Source organism: Schistocerca piceifrons, chromosome X, assembly GCF_021461385.2.
Source record: "Schistocerca piceifrons isolate TAMUIC-IGC-003096 chromosome X, iqSchPice1.1, whole genome shotgun sequence".
Lineage (NCBI taxonomy): Eukaryota > Metazoa > Arthropoda > Insecta > Orthoptera > Acrididae > Schistocerca > Schistocerca piceifrons.
In genome coordinates this window covers 386,549,743-386,567,326 of record NC_060149.1, presented here as the reverse complement: position 1 = coordinate 386,567,326, position 17,584 = coordinate 386,549,743, and positions in this window count along the sequence as shown.

The following is a 17,584-nucleotide window of genomic DNA, read 5'->3' as shown; positions in this document are numbered from 1 at the left end:
CTGCTTTCTCAAAATAGAGACTCAGTAACATGGGGGATTCGCTAGTACCTTGTCCTATTCCCGGCCTTTTATGTTATATGTAGACATGCTGTCGCTCCCTGTGCTTTTTCCCAGATAGCTTCATAGAATCTTTAGAATGTTTATTATCAGCCGTTCAATATATTTTAATACAATTGGCCTTGTCAATATGTAAACTACAGTTAAAAATTAATATGTCAGCATTATGAGTAAATAAAAGTGTATGTTAGTAAGAGTACAATATCCGTTGTTAATAGACTTATTAGCAACAATTTATAGCTATTGGAATACTTGTTTACACACATGTATATAAAATCTAAATTACAATTGTATATCAGTTATGTACTTATACACATTAGTTACATAAATTTAATGTTTATTATTACTAATGGCTAGTTGTAGCAGTATACTCATATACTTATTTACATATATATAAACGCAGAATTCTAATTGTACGATTATTACATGCAATTTTACTGATATACACAGCCTACCAAAACACAGTCCTTGGTAATCACTCTCCATGAATTCACCAGCTGTATAAAGTTTTCGCTCTTTTAGAAAAGTTTCTAACACTTACTTCTACGTATGTAAGGGAGTCAAGTGATCTGTTTCTGGCAGTTTGTTGAAGAACTTAATGCTCATATGTTTGTGGCTATTGCGTTTGAGACAAAGTCTTCAGTATGGTAAATCTATCACCTGGCTGTTTCTTGTATTTCGCAGATGAACATTATTTCTTAACTTAAGTTTGTTTAAGCTATCTTTAGCATAAATTAGACAACTATGGATGTAAATGCTGCGGACTGTCATTATGTTAAGTGTTCTGAACTGGCTTCTGCAAGTTTCTCTGGAAGGCAGACCTAGAATATATCTAATGGATTTCTTCTGATACTGAAAAATGTAATCTGGCTCTGGTGCATTTCACCAAAACAGTATTCCACATTGCAGATGTAAGTGGGTGAAGGCATAATAAGGGTAAACTAGCAGGTTCTTACTGATATTTTGTCTTAATTTATCTAACAAAAACAAAAGACTTCTCAATTTGCTGCTTAAGTAATTTATGTGTCCATCCCACGATAGTCTTTCATCAGTCACAAGTTCAAGTAATTTCGCACTCTTATTCTCACACTTCATTGCTGTGAGGCTGAAACAAAATTCCTCTGTTTATATTTTGTGAATGGACAGCTGGTTGGAAATACTACAGTGATTAGTAATCTCGATAGCGTCTCTGTTGTAATTTTGAACATTTTGCAAGTTTTCACCTGTTTTATAAGTGTGATTTCGGCACCATATAGCACATTGTCACATGGTATGTGACATCAGAAATCATTTATACGAGATCTGTTCAAAAACTTCCGAAACTTTGTCCACAAAGTTTTTCTACACTTACCTCTTACTTACTGTGCATGGTGTCCTCAAAAATACTCTCCTCGAAACTGATACACCGCTCAAAAAGCCGTTACCACTTCCGGAAGCAATGCTGGAATGGCTCTTGCTGAATCGCGCGAAGTGCCGTCTGCGAATGTTGTTTTATCTCGGCTATCGTTGCAAAGCTTCATCCTTTGAATGGGGTTTTTAATTTTGGGAATAAAAAAAGTCCACGGGGGCCAGCTTTGAAGAGTACGGAGGATGAGGCAGCACAGTGATCTCTTTTTTTGTGCAATAGTCACTCACCACAAGGATGAATGTGAGGGTGCGTTATCGTGATTCAAGAGGCATGAATTGTCTCGCCAGATTTCTTTTTCACATTTTCTCGCAGGCGTCGCAACACTTCCAGATAGTACCATCGATTAACAATTTGTCTCTGTGGCATGAATTCATGATGAACTATCTCTTCAAAGTCAAAGAAAACCATTAGCATGGCTTTGACATTTGATCTGACCTGACGAGCAATTTTCGGTCTTGGAGAACCTTTCCCGACCCATTGTGAAGACTGAACCTTGGTCTCAACATCGTAACCTTAAACCCACGTCTCATCACCAGTTATGATTCTCTTAAGTAACATCTCGTTCTCATTTGCGCTATCCAAATGCTCTTCGCAGATTGCAAGGCGAAGGCCTTTCTAGTCTTGATTCATGAGCCGTGGGACGAACTTTGCGGCAACACAATGCATTCCAAGATGCTGTGTCAGGATTTCATGACATGATACAACTGAAATGACACATTGATCTGCAATACCTCGGATAGTCATCCTTCGAATGGCACGCACAATTTCGTTGACACCCGACATGAGCGCCTTCGGTAGACGTCGAAACGCGTCCTGAACGAGGGTCATCTTTAACTCACGTCCAGCCATTTTTAAACCGTGCGAACCATTTGTAACACCGAGTACGAATTAACCACTCATCACTGTAGGCTTCCTGCATCGTTTGGTGTGTCTCTGTAAAGATTTTCTTGAGTTTCACGCAAAATTTAAGGCAGACGTGTTTCTCCTCTAACTCTGCCATCTCGAAATTCATAAACTGTGCAACACAATGCTGTACTCAATACAGCACTGAACAGTAACTAACAGAAAGACAACTATGATATATACATATTAAGCATAGGCGTGTGCGGGGATGCCAACCGCATTTCGCTCCAACACACCACTGGCGCGAAATTAAGAATGTTCTAGAATTTTTTGAACAGACCTCGTACCCACAATGAAGAGATATGGTCCAAGAACGAATCCCTGTGGTATCCATGTTTTATTTTCAACAACTCTGTTGCCTGATTATTTTCATAAATTTCAGTTAGATAGGTTCTAAATATATTTAATGATTTGTCTCTACTGCCTTAGTGAGCTAGTTTTGTTAATATAGCCTCTTGTGACAGTGAGTCGAAGTCTTTTCTCAAGTCTATAAGCGTAGCACATGTAACATATCTCTTTTCAACATCGTTATACATAATGTTTAGCAGATTTCCTACTGTCTTTAACTGTCGATAAATTTGATCTAAAGTCAAATTGGTTTGCATTTAATAATCTGTTTTTATTTTTTTCAAAGTAGTCATCTATTTGTTTATGTATACAGCTTTCTATTACTTTTGATACAGCTGGAACGACTGAGATAGTCCTGTAATTACTAGGGAGTTGTCTTTCTCCTTTCTGCAACACCGGGAAGCTTCAGAGAAAATGCCATCTGCCACAGTTCTGTTGGCTAGATACAGAAATTGATTTTAATGGATATGCTCTTTATGACAAAATCGCTCATTCCATAAAAGTGCTCTGTTTTATAATTTCCAAGTTTGTTAATTGCCTTGCTAATATAGCGGAAAGTTCATTTAGAACATGAGAAGTAGCTATACTTTTTCCTTAGGGTAGATGTGTCTCAGCGACTGTGTTGCTGTTGCTGCTTAAATGATTACTGCCTGCACAATTTCAAAATGTTCATCTAATACATTAGAATCTATGGGAACTGTATTGCCTTTGTCACGTTGATTTATTTCGCTTTCAATGACATTCTCTGCTGCTTTGCAACTATCTTTAGATTTCAAAATGTATCTATCATTTGTTTCACACTTGGCTATTGTAATTCATTTTTGTAGACTTGTTTGTGTTTTAAATATTTTTACTTAATTTCATCACTTTTAATAGATCTATCTTTAATTATGAGAACAAATTCTTATTTTATTTAGGCCAAAGTATACCATATTTTAGTATTTTGTGATCAACATTTTGTGTCATTAATATTTTTCTTATAAGTGATTAGTCAGTTGCCTAAAAACAAAGTAGTACATAGATCAATAGTTCTCTCAGTGGTCAATTTACATGGCTAGTCCACTGATTTTAGTTTCCTTATCATATTTTCAACGTTATTTTTATTAAGTGTTCTGTACTTCACAAAATTTTTGGTACATTCAGAACGTGACTTTCTTATTTTTACACATAGTCCTTCATGATCAGATAGTCCTCATTTACCACAATACATTCTGTATAATCTCTATGTTCATTTATCATTATGTTCTCTAAGCGTGTTCCTAACCTTTTGCGTTGTTAATTGATGCCGTAGAGATTAAGTGACTTCACCATATTTATTATGTAAGTTAAGTGCTTTCTTTTTTCCCTTATTTCTGTGTTAATGTCACTGATATGAATAATATGTGATTTTGAAACTAATAGTATTTTGTAACTAACAGTATGAGCATTTTGAGTTTATCTACGAAAGTTTTTTCAGCAATTCCAGGTGTACGATAGAGTGATACAGTTACAATTTTTTTTGGATGTAGTACCACTGCTGCTGCTTCAAACGTACCTTCTCCTCACAAACAACTAACACTGTAACTGAGTACTTTATATGGCGGCTGTTTGTAGCATAGATTGATAGATCACCATGAGCAGTATTTGTTCTGCAGTAATTTGTGATCAGTGAATACCCAAACGGGATACACAGTTCTATATGTGAATTATTTAACCAGCGTTAATTAATATATAGTATACTACAGCTCATTTGTTCAAGCCAGTACAGTAATTCATTGAGTTTACGCCTGAGTGATTGCACATTAATGTGGAATAGAACGGACTCATTTTTGGTACATTGAAGTGCGTTGAGAATTTCTGATCTAGTCCAGCAGTGGTTTACACATAAAAAGGAAGTATAATTACATAGACTTATTACGCTCGTTTCCAGGTTTCTTAACACAGTACGTATTTGAGGATATTATTTTAGAGATCGGGCAATCGCAACCAAAGTTGCAGATGGCGAATAAAATCTTACACACTGGCTGTCAAATACTGTTATTAAAAATCAGTGAAGATGCATCTTGATTTGACATGGTTATTTTTTTAAATAGCCGTGGCGGGACCAAGTAAATGCTACGAGCCAGTTCCCATAGTTACATCGCTCATCGTCGAGATCAGACCAATATCGCCCTACAAGCGGTTGTCTATGATCAAACTGACTGGAAACGCGCCGCATCACGCCATAGATATCATCTTCAAACCACTTTCTTGCCTTTTTTACACTCAGTGAGGCTACAATCCGATTCAGAGAGGAAAATACTATAAGAAAACATCGATCTCAGAAAAAAGAAAAAATTGACTTGGCCGTCCTTGGTATTAGGCTCCTCAATAGAAATGATTGAGTCCTGACCACTTAAAAATTGGTTTATATTACAGTAATAGAAATTGCTGTTAAAAATATAAGAAAAAAAGTTCTATGAATTGCTTCAGCTACTAGTATGTAAACAGAAATTCTGCACTGGAGAAGAAGGCGTTTCCCAACAAATATTACGTTATCTGCCTTTGAAATGTATCTTTCGTATCTTCCATGCATTTACAGCACATCACCAGGTAAGTGATCAAGGATTTTTACAATATTTTACGCCCCTTTCTAAGATTAAGATAGTTTTAGATTTGCCTTCCAATACTGGTATTAAAGGAATCATCATTCCATTTGCATTGTAACAGATAAACTGCCGTAATTATCGTGATAGCGTTTATGCCCTGTGAAGTTCTAGCTCAAGGTGATACAGGTAATCACTGTATCTTATTCATATTAAAGGCTTTCCCAAAATGAAAACTTTTCTATTAAAAATGAGTTACACGAAACTATAGTTCCAAAGACGATTATTGAATGAAACCAAAGTATTTTAACTTGTTAACTGCTTCCTCTTCAAGATTAATAATGACTTCAAACGTAAAAGTGATTGAAATCAGATATTTATATGGAGATTTCTCCAACTCAAATTGCTATCATGTATATACCTGAGACTTCGAATATTTTTCTTGATTTAAAGCCCTTGGCCATGTGTTGTAATTTTTAGTAATATTTTATTCTCTAATACGGAAATTTTAGTATGCCATGTGTGTCATTTTTTTTAATTAATAGAGATACAATGTGGCAAAAAACACAGTAAGTTGTATTGATGATAATAATTACACATCTGAAAAAACTAATTCTGCTTGCTGGGTTACTTGCACATAAAGGAAACAATTTTGGACCTAAGATTGAGCTTCGAGGAATTCCATACATAATTTTACACCAGTGAAAATAAATTCTCCATCTACATTCATTTAACTAGTACAGCACAACTTTCGCATTGACTTCATTAGATAGAATAGAGGCCATATTTTGGCTATATCATTTATTCCGTAAACCCTAGTTTTAATCAGAAATTGTCGCCATTTAAAAAGAAAGATGCTTTGGTACCTCTCAAAGACCTTAGACTGTGGAAATTCTATTGTTGATGATATTTGTTTCTTTAAAGTGCAACTGGCAATCTAAGTTGTGCTAAACTTCCGAAACTAAAATAGCGGCTATTAATTAGGTAAGACTACATTCCCACTTCTAAAATTTTGTAAAGAGCTATCACCATTCAGATGAGTTTATAGTTTTTGACATCTCCTGTGCCTTCTATTTTATGAGTGGATCCACAAATGATGTAATTTACTCTCTCAAGAAAAATTCTCTGACTTAGTAATGCATTACAAATTTCAAAAGAACAGAAATTATTATAATAGAAACTCTCTCTTCTATTTTTCTGGGGACACCATACATGTGTGTGAGAAATTATTCCAGACGATTACAACTGCTCTTCAGAATATGCCATGTTTTTTTTTCTGCTGAACAGATTGCCTTTATTATCGCCACAACTTTTATGAAATTACTATTTAAAATTTCTACTACCTATGTATTCTCATATTTGATCAGTACTGATCTTAATTTGTTCGGCAGCATTACTCCTGTTTCTTTCTTCACCATGTTGCATTTATCTTTAATTTTCATCTGTAAATAATACATCGCGTACACTGCTGAAGATGTATAAAATGACTAATAAATGAGTAGTTTTGTGGTATGCATCTCAAGAAGTTTATTTACCTGTTCTTGCAAGTATACTATGTCCGTCTTCCATTTGCAATATATTGTAATCCTACGACTGCCCATCCGTCCTTAAAGTGGCTCTCTGATGTTTCTTCTTAAATTACTGTGAAAGATGATTTTGAGTAATGATATGTAAGTATGATGAAATTTATAATTTTTTATGTCGACATCAGCTTCCTTATCAACTTCGTCTGTTTCGTCACTTTTAAATAAATTTAATGTATTTCGTGCTGCATTACTTATAACGTAAATGTCATGTAGGTGCTACATCCCTAAAATTGTACGTCGTAACTAGCTGTGTATCATATTCTGAGGAAGCATTCGCAACCGGATAAACACTATTTTGTTTCCTTTGAATTGTATCTACTGTTCCATTACCAAATTAGCGACATATCTTCATTCACATGCAATGGAAAATTTGTTAGTAAAGTTAGATTTTAGGAAATTTTGTCTTTCGAATTGATGAAAGTTCTCGGAGTTCCAGTCGAGTAATTTTGTTGTAATTTCGATGAGTGCCATGCCAAGATCATGGGCTTGATACTCATCAAAACGTCATGCCATTTCGACAAATTATCTTCCTGGAAACCTGAGAGCTTTACATTAGTTCATCTCGCCGAGAAAGACAACGAGATCATATGTTTTGAGTTTAATTCCTGACTTACTTATCGACGTTACTGAGTGACTTAGCGTCGTGGTAAGATATTGGATTCGCGGTTGGGAGGGTGGGGGCTGAAATCACCGTCCAACTATCCACTGTTACGTTTTACGTGGTTTTTTACATCTTTTAATACAAATATCAGGATCATACCTTAAAGAACGACGCGTCCTATTTCTTTCCCTAATCTGACTTTTTACTCTCTCCTGGTATTTCTTCGCCGATGAGATGTTACAGCGCAATTTCCCGTCCTTCCCTTCAATTTTGCGGAAATTAATGTGATCACAAGAACATCTTGTAACTCATTTCAACTGGAATTTAATGTTTATGCATCGATTTCTACAAATTAGGTGAAAAGTACAAAACATACAACGCATCTACCAATAAAAGCTCACTGAGCTCCAGTCGCTCACAAATGTTGCGCTAAAACGGACCCACCTGTTTGTTTGTTGCTGCCAGTCAGTCCACAATAGCGACGATGCAGCCTGTAAATCCACCTGCCCTCCTCAACTGCCAAGTAATGACTTGACAAGTGTTCATGATACACGCACAACCTTTGTAATGAAATCCTGGGTCTGAGAAGAGAATGTTTGGCAACAAAATAAGTACTCAACGCGTCTGGTAAAAACATGCTATATTGTTAAGGCTCTGTGTCCTCCAGTGAAATTGGTGCACGTCAGTAACAATTTCAAGTCAAAGATAAATGTGCATCACACAGGTATTCGGGGAGCCCTCACGGAAGTCACGAATTCAGAGTAATCGTCTCCCCCAACGATAATTTTACTAACTAGCGACTCCAGTGGAATGTCAACAAACCAAGCCACCACGCGGGACTTTGTTCATGAAACGCTGGGATAGTTTTGATACTGCATGTCACCGTACTCCACAGATGTTAAATTTCCACACTCAGTCGCAACCTATAGGCTTTCTACAGTTATCGACCATAACACAGAGCATATACACTGTAATTTAAAGGTGAAGAAGTGACGGAAGAGTCCCTAAAAAAAAGTATGCTCAGTAACATTATAAGCACAGCCATACTTATCTATATCATTGTGAGCCATGACTCAGTAACACGACATAGCTTTGTTCATCTGATCTAACCACGTTTAAACCTGTAGTTATTTCCATAGTTTAAAATATAACTTTTGAGCATCAATCAAAGTCACTTCCTAGGCTATAGCATATGGTTATATCTCGAAAACCTCAGATGTACTAACGATAAAGCTTACTGCGCTGCTGAGGTCAAGCTCCCATCAGTTACATAGTCTGCCCTCAGCGAACACCCGTCACGATCTACCCAGAACAGAGTGACACTACACATACTATAACTTTTGCTCTGCTTGTGACATCAGACAAGTCAGTTTTTATAATATTCACAGTTAAGCTACACCAAGCGTCACAACAGTAACTCACGCTTATACTCAATCGAAGCCTCTCTTGTGACAATTGTAGGATGCATCAGTCTCATACAACACATATTTGTAAGAAATGGCTATTTCTTCTCTCACACTCTGCAGATCCAGTGTCGATTCCATCCTGCGGTTGCCAAGGGGTGACTTCTCCCTCAAATTGCTTCTTACTTTTTAGTTTTGACAGATGTATTCCTACGCCAAACATCTAGAACTTCTGAGACGCCCCTTTTTTGCCCTCTCCGAGTCCACTCTCGTGGCCGCCCCTCATCGCCTTGGGTGGCAATGGTCACACATGGCTGCCGCGCGCCTCCCTCAATTCTGATGCTCTGTTCGATTAAAAATCATAAAACACTCAAACCAGACGTCGTATTTAGCTGCGGGTTGCATCAATAAACTGCACTATTCCAGCAGCATATTTTACAATATTGTCTACAACAAGTTATGCATTCCCTTAACTTAAGATATTACGTAATATTAGGCTCGGAAATAAGCACGGACAGGGAAACACCATGTCACTGCCGTATCTAAATCTGTACAATTCAGTGTTGTTCATTGTTGTTATTCCATGCCTGTTTGAAAGTCATATCAAATCCATTAGATGGAAAAGTCTGACAAAGTTGCAATAAGTGACGCGCGATTAATGGTGTCTTTGTGGTAAGGAACCCCTTGAATACGAGGTCGCAAGTTCAATCTTCCACTTCCTAAAAAGTGGAAGTTTCAAAGTGTACTGTTAACAATTATGACATGAAAAATATTAGCTACTAATGACTCACTATGTGCACCAAGAGGACGACAGAAAATAAGTGTCCGGGAGGTGCAGAGATCAACCTTCTATGGCATGTACGTATTACATCAACAAAATGGACATCGCCGACATTCAAGAGATGTTCAAAGCAAACCATTAACTTACACTATGAACACCAAATGAAAAATGGCGCGCCCCAGTGACTACAAAGGTTCACACTATCAAGACAGAACGCGAACTCCTTGAGAGTAACAAACCGTGCAGAACATTCAGTTACGTATCCACTCCTAAAGAACGCATGTAGAATCATATTGGTGAAACATGGTAATGAAAACTGATCGAATGTGATAGCATGCAACCGACTGCGAAACAATCTGTCGTGGAGCTTATCGTAAAACTGACTATCCTTTAAGGCGTAGCTGCAGATACTACGATAATATATTTTACAAGCACAAAGAAAAAGCATCCTGAGGCTGAATTTGTCCAGTGGTTCCAGATGGTATGAACTGCGATGTCTCCCACTTTTCAGGAGGGACCATAATTTTTATACGCAAACCAGGAATCTAGCGAATTCACGTTATTTTGACCAGCTATTGGCCAAAATCATAGCGCTCATACCATAGTTGTAGTTCTCTCAGCTCATTTTCCCACTCTTGTTTGCTGTGACGTAAAGATTCCCTACTCCCCTTTCAAGACCACGCACACGAGAAAGAACCGTAGGGGTAGAGCACCTCCAACTTCTCACAGAACAATTAATAACTTTCCAGCCAATTTACCATCCAGATTAACAGTAGGCATAATTGTATACGAATGCTTTAAGGCATTCATGTTATTCGATCTCGATACAACTCCCTTGGTACCTCTAATTTCCAGGATTCCTTTCATATGCATCTTCTCTTCAAATCCCGATTGGTCGGAGTCGAAAACAAATTCATTAGTGAAAGATGGGATAAGCTTGTTTGTCTCATCCATAAATTTTCAGGCCGATTCCACAGTTTGCTGTGCATCGTCAAGTCGACAATTTGTTTCAAATTTCTTTATCTTACGTCTTCCAGTTCTGTAGCACTGAAGTGATGCAGCCATCCACTGTTTCCCCTGAAATCACCGTAATGTAGTCCGCGCTCAATTTGATGTGCAAGACTTAGAAGGTCTCTATCATGTGCATCCTGTAAATTGTATCGAGCATCCTCGAAATGAGCGAACACTAGTTTCTGTAACAAGTGCGCCTTGTCCCCCCTTGAATATCCGTAGTTCTTCTTATGCACTACACGGTCATACTGCAGCGGACTTGTTCGAAATCTGTTCATAACAGTTTTTTTTTTACTATGCTGCAGATGATTTTCAACGTACGTAATTATTTATAGTATCCGCTCCTTCGATAAAGATTATCCTTTACTACGTTTAAAAACGGACGATGAACTACATGCCTCCACACCGGTTTCAGCATCACTTACACTTGTTCAACACGTATCGTCATCATTGTACTCCTCATGTACATTCACCGCACTGTCGACTGTATGCGAAACCACACAGTCCACTGATTCATCTTGCAGAAACGCTATTATTTCATCTACCACTTCTTTTTCACTCTGCGAAATTCCTTGGGTTCCTTTCTGGTTAAATGTCAACTACGACAACTGCTTAAAGTGCAGCTACTGACAGAGGTCGAGTGTGGGTTGTAATTATCGTATGGCAGCGAAACTTAATAGATATTCTAGTGTGTTCATGCGAAAGCGATTTCCGCTGGAAAAAAATTAGTTCCAATTTTGGCCACTTGGTGCAAATCTGGTGCTATGAGTGCAAGAAAGACGTATAGAATTGTTTCCGTATGTAACTGATGAGGAACGGGACGTGGGCACAATAATTCAAACAAGTGAGAAAGGCATAATGTTGAATTTATTGTTAACCACCGCTTACAACATTTTTTCGATGTGAGCACCGGAAACGTCAACGAGATGCTGAATCCGTACAGCGACAGTGATCGACAGTTGTTTACAGCAGTTCTAGTGGAATCTGAGCAACGTGTTCCTGTGTACCGGCCTTGAGATCGGGGAGAGACTGAACGTGTCCCCGGTAAACGTGTTCTTTAACTTATCCCCAGAACGAACACTCACATGGATTCATATTAGGTGATCTTGCAGGCTATGCATCTGGAAAACCTCTGGAGATAACACGTTCGTGGAAGATATAACTAAGCAGATCATTCACTGTGCGAGCGACATGAGATGACGCCCCATCTTGCATGAAAACAGTGGTTTCCACACATTTGCGCTCTTCCAAAGCAGGAATCACAAACAGTACCAGGAGGTCTCTATAATGTGCAGACGTCACGGTACACCTGACAGGTTCTCTGGGTGTACGGGGCGTTTGAAAAAAAATATACGCCCTACAAAGTATTATGTTGTCAAAACTATCTAATGCTGTGCCACAGCTATGTCACTGGTGGAACGAAGACAGAGTCTAGTTTATACTCATTGCCACTAGATGTCAGTTGTCTTGTGTTTGCTTGGACACTGTCACATTTGTGTTCTCGGGTTTGCGAAATGTAATTTCGTGAATATAGTGAAAAGACGTTTTAAGTCGAGTTACCAAACTGATCCTCCTAATAGACAGAACATTTGCAAATGGTATCGACAGTCTGTAAACACACGATGTATATGTAAATGAAAGAGACCAGGCACCTCTCATGTTTCACACGAAATGTGGCTTGAATTCAATCCGCTTCGCAAAGTCGTCCTACAAAATCACCTTTTCTTGCCAGTCGAAAGTTACAACTGCCTACTACAACAATTTGGCGTGTTTTGAAACGTCAGTTGGTAACAAACCGCACAAGTTACAGCTGTTAAAAGTGCTATGTCATGATGACAATCGCAAACGTGTGGCATTTTCTGATGAGCTTCAGAATGTCATTGACAGTGATAAAACTTTCGTACAACACATCGTGTTCAGTAATGCAGCGACTTTCCACCTTAATGGAAAAGTAAACAAACACAGTGTTCGAATTTGGGGCACACAGTGAAGTGTATCAGATTCACTCAATGTGTTTTGTACATTATCCCGTTTATCTCTTTATATCCCATTCTTCTTTGATGGAAACGCGGTTAAAGGTCAGCAGCGTCTTGCTGTGTTACAAAAAATTCCAATGTTGAATTAGGACAACTTCATTTTTCAACAAGACCGGGAACCCCCTCATTGGTGTTGCCAAGTGCGTGAGTATCTGAATGAAACACTACCGAGTCGTTGGATTGGTCGTCAAACAGCCAGTGATTTAGAGCTTCTCAGGCAGCCTCCACCGTCACTAGGTTTTACACCATGTGAGTTCTTCCTGTTGGGTTACAGTAAAGACGACACATACGCATCAATAGCACCACAGAGCCTAGAAGAGCTGAAGAATTGGATCTGTACTACCGTAACATCAGTAACGATGGCATGCTTACTCGAGTATGGGAGGAATTCGAGTATCAATGTGTTACTGTTCGTGACGCTCGTGGAGAACATATTGAATGTCTGTAATCTAAACTTGAGAGATTCGGTAATATGTGTCCCAAGTTTCATAGTTGTACAAAAATGGCTCTCAGCACTATGGGACTTAACTTCTAAGGTCATCAGTCCCCTAGAACTTAGAACTACTTAAACCTAGCTAACCTAAGGACATCACACACATCCATGCCCGAGGCAGGATTAGAACCTGCGACCGTAGCGGTCGCGCGGTTCCAAACTGTAGCGCCTAGAACCGCTCGGCCACCCCGGCCGGCCATAGTTGTACATCTTATAGTTTAATAAATATGTGGCAGTGATATTTTTCATGTCTGGTGCAAATTGATATCAAAAGTGAGCGAGAATTTTTTTTGTCATGTGCTGTTTTTTATCTTTGCCGTAAGACTATAGAATCTCCTAGTTTTTGTCACTTCTCTGTTGTTTTTTTTTTTAGTTTCTTCTCATTGTGCGTTTTCACGAATACATATTTTTTCGTTAACTCATTATACCGGACGGCTACCCAATTATTTGTTGTAGGCAAGTCGCCTACAAATACATTCATTCAAAATACGTATATTCTTTTTAAAACACCCTACATTATCTTCAAAGAAAAACGGACCGAGAGTAAAGGTGCTTGTGAATCCACACCACAGATTCATATACGGTGAGTGCAATGGCTCGTCGTGCACAACACTCGGTTTAACAGTACCCAAAATTCGGTATTTCTGTGTATTCACTGCATACTGTAGTGTAAAACGTGCCTAGTCACTCCATAGAATACTCTTCGGCCCGATGTCATCAGCTTCGATCCGTGCCAGAAACCGAAGAGTAAATTCATCGCTGTACCGTCTGGATCTCGTACGAGTACTAGCGTAAAATAGACCGCAAAACGTTCTGTACTGTTGACCGTGGGATCGACAATTCTCGTGACACTGCAAGAGCACTAGCACTACCCGGGGAACACGTTGCGTGGTCAGCTACAGCAACAGAATCCTGGTCAATACCTCTCACTTGGATGAACGCCTTCCTCTTCCAGATTCCATACCTAGTTGAGCCGTGTTTTCGAATTTCATTCTCATGTTCTTTAAGCCATTTAATGACATCGGGCCTCTTCTCAGACTTTTCAGTCAGTATACTCCGTCAATGTAGGACTGTAATTGGTGTCGTTCACGTAAAACAGTTTCACTAACAGCGCACGGTCTCTCCTCACGGCAGCCATACCGTTCACTCACGTTATGGCTAGCCAAATGACAACGTGGATGTCATACTGTCATGTAAACAGTGTACAGGGCCAGATTTTCACCTGTTGGTTAAAACTGGAGCTAACTTATTTTCCAGTTCAAATCGCTTCCACATTAATTCATCAGCATATTTACCAAATTTCGCTGCTATACGTCAATTACAGTTCACACAGAACGTCCGTGAATAGCTGCTCTTGAATTACATACACCCAGTACCTGTTGAAATGGGAACTCTGTAAACAGGAGAAGTAATAGGTACAACAGTTCACAAAGCAAAACTTGGATGTCTAACACAAGTGTATATATAGAGCGTAATGGATATCTGTTATTTCAAACGCCATAATGAAGAAACTAAACGACTTTCGAAGCCATTTGCTACGCAAATATCCGAAATCCATTGTGTTCTATTCAAATGCCTCCACGCTACTGGCTAGCGTTCTCAGACGCCGAAGCCTACGTCACAAAGAGAATCTTCCAGCTGTGGTACAGATTTCCAGGGGTGGTTCCAGGAAGCACAGATCAAACGCGCATTGAGAAAGAGGAGAAACGCCGATATGGAGAGCTAAGGGGCTTTGCGGCTGGCTTTCCTCTTTTACGAAAGCTTACACTCAGCATCGGCTGCATGGATACTACATCTACATCTACATGACTACTCTGCAATTCACATTTAAGTGCTTGGCAGAGGGTTCGTCGAACCACAATCATACTATCTCTCTACCATTCCACTCCCGAACAGCGCGCGGGAAAAACGAACACCTAAACCTTTCTGTTCGAGCTCTGATTTCTCTTATTTTATTTTGATGATCCTTCCTACCTGTGTAGGTTGGGCTCAACAAAATATTTTCTCATTCGGAAGAGAAAGTTGGTGACTGAAATTTCGTAAGTAGATCTCGCCGGGACGAAAAACGTCTTTGCTTTAATGACTTCCATCCCAATTCGCGTATCATATCTGCCACACTCTCTCCCCTACTACGTGATAATACAAAACGAGCTGCCCTTTTTTGCACCCTTTCGATGTCCTCCGTCAATCCCACCTGGTAAGGATCCCACACCGCGCAGCAATATTCTAACAGAGGACGAACGAGTGTAATGTAAGCTGTCTCTTTAGTGGACTTGTTGCATCTTCTAAGTGTCCTGCCAATGAAACGCAACCTTTGGCTCGCCTTCCCCACAATATTATCTATGTGGTCTTTCCAACTGAAGTTGTTCGTAATTTTAACACCCAGGTACTTAGTTGAATTGACAGCCTTGAGAATTGTACTATTTATCGAGTAATCGAATTCCAACGGATTTCTTTTGGAACTCATGTGGATCACCTCACACTTTTCGTTATTTAGCGTCAACTGCCACCTGCCACACCATACAGCAATCTTTTCTAAATCGCTTTGCAACTGATACTGGTCTTCGGATGACCTTACTAGACGGCAAATTACAGCATCATCTGTGAACAACCTAAAAGAACTGCTCAGATTGTCACCTAGGTCATTTATATACATCAGGAACAGCAGAGGTCCCAGGACGCTTCCCTGGGGAACACCTGATATCACTTCAGTTTTACTCGATGATTTGCCGTCTATTACTACGAACTGCGACCTTCCTGACAGGAATACTGAAGAAGTATAAGATTAAATTTGTATCACACAAGAGCAAAGATCTAATTCGCTTTGCCAAGAATCTTTAGATACTCGCGCGCGTGGCGTGTACATAGAGAATTCTCTCTATATATGACTGCGGAATTTGCAGTACACTTCTGGTCATTAAACTTGCTGTATTGTAATGACGGCTTGCGACAAATGTCGAATTGACACAAAGGGTACTGCATGCTCGGATATTCAAATGATGTCATCTACATTCTGTGTACAGGGTGTCCCATGAGGATATGAGAGGAATAATCAATCGAAGGAAAAGGTTGTGGTAAATTTGGCCTCTAAAATGCATACCTTAAGAGCTATGAGTACTAGTTCATCTTCGCTACTGGGAAACACATGCCTTCTATTGAACAAGTGCTCACAGCTCTTTATGTATGCATTTTAGAGTCGATGTTTCCTTGGCAATTTTTTAAAATTGTAGAGCGGCCTCAAGTTGCATGCAACCTTATTCTTTATTTTTACGTGTTTCATTCGACCAACGCGAACACTTGCAGAACTGTGGAGATAGCATGTGTTACACCACGATACAACAAGATAAATTCACAGATTAAACTCACAACGTGATAAGTTACATTATGTAGCCAGGGGCCACACTTTACAAATATAGAGTTGTATACAGTTCCGCCGTCATACATGAACTGGACTATGTTAGTTGTGTACAGTTAACGTTAACTCTCTGGTCACGTACATTCTAAGATTAAACGACAAGAAATATTATTTCTTGTTGAGCGAGTTAAGACCCTCTCGTATGCTCTTTGGTTGAAACTACCTCATGAGTACGATATTGTAGTGCTTGTGTTGTTTAGGAGTACGATGCAATGGTACTTCTGAACAACACAAGCGCTACAATATCGTATTTATCTGCTGACACAGGGCAAGCGACTTTCAACTTCAACGCTCCGCCCCCTCTCCTCCGTACGGGAATATACATAATGAATGTACGAGTACTATCCATAAACACATAACTGAAGACGTACGGAAGTTTGGATCTGGCCGTGAAACGTGCTCGGATAGCCTGATGGTAAGGCGACCGTTCGTGATAAGCAGGACACCCGAGTTCGAGTCCGGAGGGGCACAAATTTTCATTGTCGTCATTCCATTATACAGTTGATAGTTGTCCATATTTACAACTGCGAATACATTTCATGCACTGCCTCATGAAACCTCTGTAAAACTTTGTATTGCAAATATCCACCATTTTCGGACGTCCACACATACGAAAAATACACAATACAATTGAAAATTAAGATTATAACTGCCATCTTTACTGGCGTTGATACATATATGTCATGTATTAACATCATGTCTTAAGATCATAAAAACTAACTTGTATAACTTAGATTCAGCATACCATTCACACATGGCAACACGAAACCTCTTACTTCTACAACTGTTGGAGTGCAATATATGGAGATAAAGGTATTTACGACATACATATACGTATTTTATGTATGACGGCGGCGCTATACATAGCGTGATATTTGTAATTTGTGGCCATTGGCTACTAAATACAAGTTATTGAGTCTGTGAATCTATCTTATTGTATGGCGATGTAACACACAGTATTTCCACGGTTCTAAAGAT